Consider the following 8,988-nt stretch of genomic DNA (forward strand, 5'->3'; position numbering starts at 1 on the left):
GACTGAGAAAAAGGCACATACGTTGATTCTACCTTTATGCAGAGAATTACCTGGGAGGCAAGGCATTACTCATGAGAAGAATGAAGCTTCTTAGAAAATAATTTACATTGACTTTTTAATTTAATTTTATTTTTTTGAAGCAGGGTCTCACTCTGTTGCCCAGGCTAGGGTGCAGTGGCATGATTTCAGCTCACTGCAGCCTCTGCATCATGGGTTCAAGCCATTCTCTCAACTCAGCCTCGTGAGTAGCTGAGACTACAGGAGTGCACCACCATGTCCAGCTAATTTTTGCAGTTTTTGAAGAGAATGGGTTTTGCCATGTTGCCCAGGCTTACATCTACTTTAATGCACAGACAAATGGAAAAGTTCAAAGTCTATTTCTAGACCTTGGGCACAACAATTTTAGCAGGAAAATCATTAAGGCAGGTGTATGCAAATACTCTACAGTAGTCAAAATACTATCTCAGTAGAGTATGCAGAATGCATTGTTTTGAGTAATGCTGCTTCATGGTATGTACAACAAAAAAACTGTTGCTATCTAAATATGAAACAAATAAATGAGTTGATTATTAAATACATGTAAGTTAAAACTTGGGGAATATTATAGAAGTTTTTTTGGCTTTAAATTAATTGAGAGCCCTCTGGAGAAATGATCAGGTGGGAGAGCCAGGTGTTCATTACAGATACACTTTGATCATGGCAATGAGATCCAGATCCTATCTTTTGTATATGTGAAAATTCTTATTTTTTGTCTGTTGGGGATTCTTTCCAAAGCATATTAGACGACAGCCAAAATGCCCTCACTTCAACTTTTGTAAGTGCTTTGATTTATTTTCCCTTTCTTTTAACTTCGGGTCCTCCTATGGGATAGGGATAGTGTAATGACAGTAAGTAAAAAATTAGAAAAATTTAAAAAATAAAATACCTCTAGTTGGATCATTAGCCTCTAAGTGTTTATAAACCTTCTGGTTTTGTGTTCTTGGCTACACTTTCACCAGAAAGCTTCCAAAATCATTTGTAAAGAAGCTTTTTCCAAAACTGCCTGGAAATGTCTATTTTTCAACAGAGAGAACTGTCTCTCCCAGGGATCTGAGGTCAGGATAATCCCACTTGAAACAAGTCAGCAGGAAAATCACCCTGTGTTCTTTCCCCCACAGCCAAAAAATTGATAGATAGGTGATAGGTAGGTAGGTAAGTAGGTAGGTAGATCGATCGATCGATCGATAGATAATTATGGAGAAAGGATAAAGTGAGTGTCATTGTAAAGCTTGAAGGTACAAATCCTAAAAGACACTATGCAGCCCCAGGGGGAAGTGGCAATGGGATTCTGCTTGGGAAAATGGAATGAATACAGGATTCTCCTACTGGCACCTTCCCTGAGTTACCACAGAGCTAATGGTAGAGAGGTGGTTCCCTCAGAGAAGAGTCTAAGCTATTTCCCTCAACAGTGCCCTCAGTTTGTACCTTCAGGAAATCCTTGGCTGTATATTATCACAACAATCTCACTACAGCTGTCCTCATAATAAACAAGAAAAACATTTGTCCCACCGCCCTCCCCAACCAAAATGGTGTTTGTGTGTGTGTGTTTGTGTTAAAGAATACTATACTCAGCAAATTTTTCATGCCTTTTCAAGTGTCAGTGCAAAATATGGTAAAAGGCATCCAGATGCATTCCAATTCTCCCTTTGCCTTTCCAAAGGAAAGATTTTTCTGGTGTGAACCTGACCCTTGTGACAAATCAGAATGAAATGGCGCACTTTAATGTTCTTGGCTGGGAACATATAAGCAAGCCTGCGAGTGTTTGAAGGGGTGATGAAGGCTACAGCCCGGGGACTGCTCCCATATCTGTTGTCATCACTCCTTAAAGGCGTATTTCAACATTGTGAACGTCATTCCTATTATGTGACAAGATGACAAATACTATCCAATGAACCACAACACATAAAAGAGAAAAATAACATTTTCTCACCTTAGGAGGGCTTGAAAGGTCCATCTAGCTGAAGACACCGGCTGATATTACTTTGCCAAGATGGTTTCAACCTGGAGAGATGGGTTCAGAGAGCAGAATTTTAACAAAGAAGGAGGGTGAGATAAAATAAGGATTTAGCGAGAAGCCAGCCTGGGAAACACAAGATGAACTTTGGTGAAATATTCTAAATCTGAATTCCTAAAGGAGGCTTTTCTCATTGCCCTTTTTAACATCCATATTGAAATAGGTGAACAGGTGAAAACGATTTCCAACAGTCAAAGCAGACTCTCTCAAAATATGAAAAAGTGAAGGAATTCTCTAACAAACATAGGCCTCCAAACATCGTGTTTTCAGCTCCAACCCTGCCTGGGTATCACTTACAAACAGATTTTTTAATTGTTTCTTTGGGTTGAAACTAGATAAAAAACTTATGTCTATATGATCGATAATCATTCTGTACACCGGCTCCACTTGTGGATTCAGGCTCACACAGCAGGTCTGCTGTCAGTCAGTCATGCAGGCCTGACTGAATAGTTTTTCACACCCTGATCAGGTGTCATCCTGGATGGCTATTTTCTCCTACTCTGGGTTAAGTTCAACAAGTGTCAGAGGAATTTAATGAACCATGTGGTGGCAACATCAGCTAAGTGAGTGATTCTTTGATGTTCCCTGTTCTTACAAGAACAGGGGATAAAATGGAACGTTTACAGAACAAATTCTGGGGGACCGGGTGGTGAAATTGTAATCTGATGAAACATGGGCATGATTAAGGAGTTGTTTTTGTTTTGTTTTGTTTTGTTTCCTGAGAAGGAGTCTCTCTTTGTTACCCAGGCCGGAGTGCAGTGGCACTATCTCAGCTCACTGCAACCTCCTGCTCCCAGGTTCAAGCAATTCTCCTGCCTTCGCCTCCTGAGTGGCTGTGATGACACGTGCACACTACCACATCCTGCTAATCTTTGTATTTTTGGTAGTGACGGGGTTTCACCATGTTGGTCAAGCTGGTCTCAAACTCTTGCCTCAGTTGATCCACCTGCCTTAGCCTTCCAAACTGCTGGGATTACAGGCGTGAGCCACTGTGTCTGGTCAGGAGTTTTTATTTAATTTAAAAGGTACTACCTTAGTTCCAAGACATCCCCCACCTCTGAAGATCATTTACAGCAGGACAATATTCATATGTATAGAATGATTAGATCCTGGGTGCTTGGAGGGACAAAGGATTAACACCAAACTCTGGAAGCCCGATTTTGTGATTCCATGGATGCAGTTTACATAAGGGGTGAGAACAAGGGTTCATATGTCAGAGCACCAAGTTTTGCCTATATAATTGTAGAAAATTCATGTGTCTTCAGAGCTTCCTTTAGATATAGATCTCACATTGTTGACCCTATATTACCTCTTTGTGATAAGTTAGTAAACCCCATTAAATGGTTTGGGATTTCAAGGCTAAAAATAAAAGGCTCAGAGAAGTACTAATTAAGTGCACAGACTCATGTTCATGCTGTCAGGTTCATATCCTGTATCCACCCATCATCTATTAATGATTTAGACCTTGGACAAAGTTACTTAACCTCTCTGAAGCTCAGTGTTTGCAGCAGTAAAAAGGGGATAATAACAGATATGTCTCAGAGGAGTGGTGTGAGGATTAATTGGACTGATGACTGCATAGGTCCTAGCACAGTGCCTGCCACATAGTGCTCACTCAATAAACAATAACCACTCTTTTAGGATGTGACACAAATAATCTTTGGGAAACAGGGCCTGCTGAGGAGATGCTATGTCCGTGTGAACTGAATAAAACCAACTTGATTACAGGCCTGATTACCCAGTTTGCACATTTCCTTGTGCTTGCCTTTCCTTTAATTTTCTATCCATTCATTTCTATCCATATCATTGCATAATTCTCAACACAACGTAGTGCAGGATAATTCTGCTAGAGAAAAGGCAAACACTGAGATGGGCTCCCCATGAAGATTAGCAGAGTGAACAAATAAAAGGAAACCCATCATCTGGTTCACTGTAGAATGGTTAGTAGGGGGGTTGGTGGAAGCAGACCATTGAAATATATTTTTATATTATGTGAGATACTAGCATGATTTTCTTGGCCATAATAAACATGGACCATCAAGGGGCGAAGTTAATATTCTGGGCATCTTTTCACACAGGCATGGGTGTGCTTGTACCTAATCCCCCAGGCACACACACATATGTATTTGTGTGCTTGTCTACACACTTGTACATGCACACATGCAAAACATCCTTCTGATATTAGTGTCCTTTCATTTGCAATAAATTCTGCCTTCAATCCTGTATGACATGGCTGGCAAAAGGACACAGTTACTACATAAGTGTTTGAGGCAATGACGGCAGCCCTTGGACTCAAACATTGATTTGCAGGTGTTCTGCCATCCTCTATAAAGAAAAGACCATATCCTCAGCATCAGTGACAGAGAAATCTTCAAAGGAGATGTTGGTTAAAAATAAGCATTTCAGAAAAAAAACAAAAACAAAAAAACTTGCTATTCCTCTGTCACTGCCTGAGATAGCAAGATGTGGAGTCAATTCAGTGAGCTTCAATTGTAGCTGACTTTGGAAGAAATAATATACTCATGTCTCTTCGGATGCATATTGAAGAGGGAGCTATGTGAAGGGCTGCGATTTTGCCGATTGCAACCTGATCAGACTTCCAAACACAGACTATCACCTTAAAACAGGGAGAGAGAAATCCCTGTATCTTAGAGGACCAGTGATTTAAGGATTTTCCAATTCACTTCTAAAATGTATGTGGGAGGTTCTCTATTTTCATAATTTTCTTGTCAAGCTTGACACCAGGAAGAGGTGTGAAAAGGGCCAAGCTTTATTGGCAGGCAAGGTCAGACACTTCCTTTGCAGGGAGATTTCAGAGGCATTAGAAGGGCCTCTTATTGCCCAGATCCCATAAACACTACTTGATACCTAAAATGCCACCACAGAATCTACATTTAGAGTCATTTTCTTGGAAGTCACAAGTTTGGAAGGGAGGAAGTCCAGTCTCCAAGGTAAAGAGTGGCTGGGGAGGGAACAGTGCACACAAATATCTTCCTCAGGCATAGAAATGGCCAAAAGACAGATTTAAAAAACGTGCTCTACATAACTGATCATCAGAGAGATACAAATCAAAACCACAGTCACATACCATCTCAAAATGGTTACTACTAAAAAGTCAGAAAATAACAGATGCTGATGAAGACACAGAGAGAAGGGAATGCTTAAAAGACACCTACACTCATATGTTTATTGCAGTACTATTCACAAAGACATAGAATCAAAACCTAAGTGTCCATCAACAGTTGATTGGATAAAGAAAATGTGGCACATATACATACGGAATACTACACAGCCATAAAAATAATGAAATCCTGTCCTTTGCAGAAACATGGATGGAATTGGAAGTAATTATCCTAAACAAAATGACTCAGAAACAGAAAATCAAATACCACACGTTCTCACTTAAAAGTGGTAGCAAAATAATGGGTACACATGAACATGAAGATGGAAATAATAGACAGTGACAACTCCAAAAGAGGGAAAGGTGGGAAGGGGACAATGGGTGAAAATTATCTACTGAATACAGTGTTCACTATTTGGGTGATGGGTTCACGACAAGCCTAAACCTCATCATTACACAGTATTTCCATATAATGAACCTGCACATGTACTCCCTGAATCTAAAATAAAATAAAGTAAGTGAAGCAAAAAAAAAAAAGTCTTCCTTATCACAATTCTGCATAGAGCTGGCCTGCAGTGGTATTAACAGTGAGCAATCTTCAGAGAATGAAAGTGGAAGGCCACTGAGTGGGCGCAATTACAATGAGCATTAACTTGAAAAAGAGAAATGCAACCGAAGGTAAAGTTGATTGGCTCTATGTTATGGGAGAACTTTGAAGAAACATCCCACATGCAACCTCACTCCCTGACACTACCATATAATAATTTTCCATCCTGGAGGAAGTGTATACAATAAACAGATTGTGAGTATCTCAAGGAGAGCATCCCAAGGGCTCCTCTATGAAAGGATTTATCTGGTTGCAATAAAAGAGAACATGTAACATCATTAAACACCCCCCTAATAAAAATCCCCCTTCTTCCTGAAATCACACAATTTTGCCTTTTATATTTATATAAAAGAATAGACAGACACTTACTCAACCATGTTTCAAGTGAGGCATAAGAACATTGCATATGGCTGTCACCACGGCCTTTATTTCTACCTTGAGGTGAACAAAAAGAGAGATGAGAAAATTGTTTCCTAGATTATCTAGTGTGACAGCAGGGACTTGGCTATAGGTCTTGAGCAAAATCCTTTGGGACTCAGCAACATGGTCCAGTGTCCTACATGAGCTTTGATGCCTGTGACTCTCCCATACAGCTGAAAAATCCCACTTCCTGGCAGAGAATAGGGAAAGGTTTCAGGAACACTGGCTTTGCAACTGATAAGGGATGAAGACAGAATAAAATTCTCTTACTGGTTTCAGCTTCTTTGCCTCATTATACCTGTCAGAAGGAAAAGTTTTCTGGAAAGTTTTACTAAGTGGCATGGCTAATTGAGCCTAGAAACCCTATTTCCTAGGTGAGCCTGGAAAGCCACCATCTTCGGAGGCTTGGCCATGGTATCAGAGAATAGTTGGCAGGTAAAAAAAAATTGCATATAGCCCTGCTCTGTCACCTGCCACCACTGCCCGGGCCGAATGGTTCACTGCACCGTGAAGACAGATTCCAGATGCCGGGAACTCGCGCCTCCAATCCCAGAGGCTATGTCCAGTAAAGGCTCAGTGGTTCTGGCCTACGGTGGCGGCCTGGACACCTCGTGCATCCTCCTGCGGCTGAAGGAACAAGGCTATGACGTCATTGCCTACCTGGCCAACACTGGCCAGAAGGAAGACTTCGAGGAAGCCAGGAAGAAGGCACTGAAGCTTGGGACCAAAAAGGTGTTCATTGAGGATGTCAGCAGGGAGTTTGTGGAGGAGTTCATCTGGCCGGCCATCCAGTCCAGCGCACTGTATGAGAACCGCTACCTCCTGGGCACCTCTCTCACCAGGCCCTGCATTGCCCGCAAACAAGTGGAAATCGCCCAGCGGGAGGGGGCCAAGTATGTGTCTCACGGCGCCCCGAGAAAGGGGAACGATCAGGTCTGGTGTGAGCTCACCTGTTACTCGCTGGTACCCCAGATAAAGGTCATTGCTCCCTGGAGGATGCCCGAATTCTACAACCAGTTCAAGGGCTGCAGTGACCTGATGGAATACACAAAGCACCACGGGATTCCCATCCCAGTCACTCCCAAGAACCCGTGGAGCTTGGACGAGAACCTCATGCACATCAGCTACGAAGCTGGAATCCTAGAGGACCCCCAAGAACCAAGCGCCTCCAGGTCTCTACACGACGACCCCGGACAAGCCAAAGCCCCCAATACCCCTGACATTCTCGAGATCGAGTTCAAAAAAGGGGTCCTCTGGAAGGTTACCAACGTCAAGGGTGGCACCACCCACCAGATCTCCTTGGCGCTCTTCATGTACCTGAATGAAGTCGCGGGAAAGCGTGGCGTGGGCCGTATTGACATCGTGGAGAACCGCTTTATTGGAATGAAGTCCCGAGGTATCTGCGAGACCCCAGCAGGCACCATCCTTTACCACTCTCATTTAGACATCGAGGCCCTCACCATGGACTGGGAAGTGCGCCAAATCAAACAAGGCCTGGGCTTGAAATATGCTGAGCTGGTGTATACTGGTTTCTGGCGCAGCCCTGAGTGTGAATTTGTCCGCCACTCCATCTCCAAGTCCCAAGAGCGAGTGGAAGGGAAAGTACAGGTGTCCCTCTTCAAGGGCCAGGTGTACATGCTCGGCTGGGAGTCCCCACTGTTTCTCTACAACGAGGACCTGGTGAGCATGAACGTGCATGGTGATTATGAACTAATTGATGCCACCGGTTTCATCAACATCAATTCCCTCAGGCTGAAGGAATATCATCACCGCCAGAGCAAGGTCACTGCCAAATAGACCCCTGTACAGTGAGGAGCTGGGGCCTCCTCAATTTGCGGATCCCCCAAGTACAGGTGCTAATTGTTGTGATAATTTGTAATTGTGACTTGTTCTCCACCACAGGTAGTGTAGTGGGGCTGCCAGGCCCCAGCTTTGTTCCCCTTTGCAGCAACATGGATGAAGCTGGCAAACCTAGTCATCAAAGGGAAGGGTTGGGGGGCAGCTGCGGTGGGGAGCTATAAAATGACAATTAAAAGAAAAAAATTGCATATAAACTTAGGGATCGGGCACTCACCTTCTAACCATGAATATACCCCACTTGTAAATCTATTGAATAATACCAATGTAAGTTACCATGCACATATAAAGAAAAAAATGGTGGAAAAATTCCTTAGGAGTATGAGCAATAACAGCCAGTAGTACCTAAAAAACAGCTAGTGTGTTACTATGGTTAAGCATTGGTTTGGGTGTGGTCATTGAACTCTATTGCTCTCCAAGTTCTTCCAGCTTGATCTAAGTGAGTGCACAGTTGCATGTCTACTCGACTTGAAGACATTTCTCCAGAACTGACAAATTTGAAGAATTTTTAAAGTTTGTATTTCTAATTCATTCATCCATATGTTTATCCAATAAATATTTATTTAGAGCCTACTATGTGCCAGGCACTCTCCAAGTAAAGGGGATTCAGTGGTGGGGAAAAGCAATCCAAATAAATCAGCTTTATCTCTGCCCTCGTAAAACTTATATTCTGGATATAACAATAGGCATTAACAAAAAAAACCCAATCATACTAAAAATGTAAAATTCCCTCCTTGCTTGGTGCTGGGGAGGAGAGGAGTATTGTGAGAGCATAAGAAGTGAGTGGTTGATATAGCCTGAAGTGTAAAGGATGGTTACTTCAAGGAAACAAAGACTCAGCTGAAATCTAAAGTATAAGTTGGAATTATTTAGTTAAAGAGATGGAGAGGAAGAGAATGCAGGAAAAGGAGGCAGTATATGCAAATGCCT

At 42.4% G+C, this 8,988-nt stretch overlaps 1 pseudogene across 1 annotated transcript; it reads left to right on the forward strand.

Moving 5' to 3' along the window:
- The first annotated feature begins 6,661 nt into the window (after nt 1-6,661).
- Nucleotides 6,662-7,998, forward strand: LOC111545013 (annotated as a pseudogene). The gene has a single exon (XR_003307113.1). The product of XR_003307113.1 is annotated as an argininosuccinate synthase pseudogene (transcript).
- The last annotated feature ends 990 nt before the right edge of the window (nt 7,999-8,988 follow it).

Source organism: Piliocolobus tephrosceles, chromosome 8, assembly GCF_002776525.5.
Source record: "Piliocolobus tephrosceles isolate RC106 chromosome 8, ASM277652v3, whole genome shotgun sequence".
Taxonomy (NCBI): Eukaryota; Metazoa; Chordata; class Mammalia; order Primates; family Cercopithecidae; genus Piliocolobus; species Piliocolobus tephrosceles.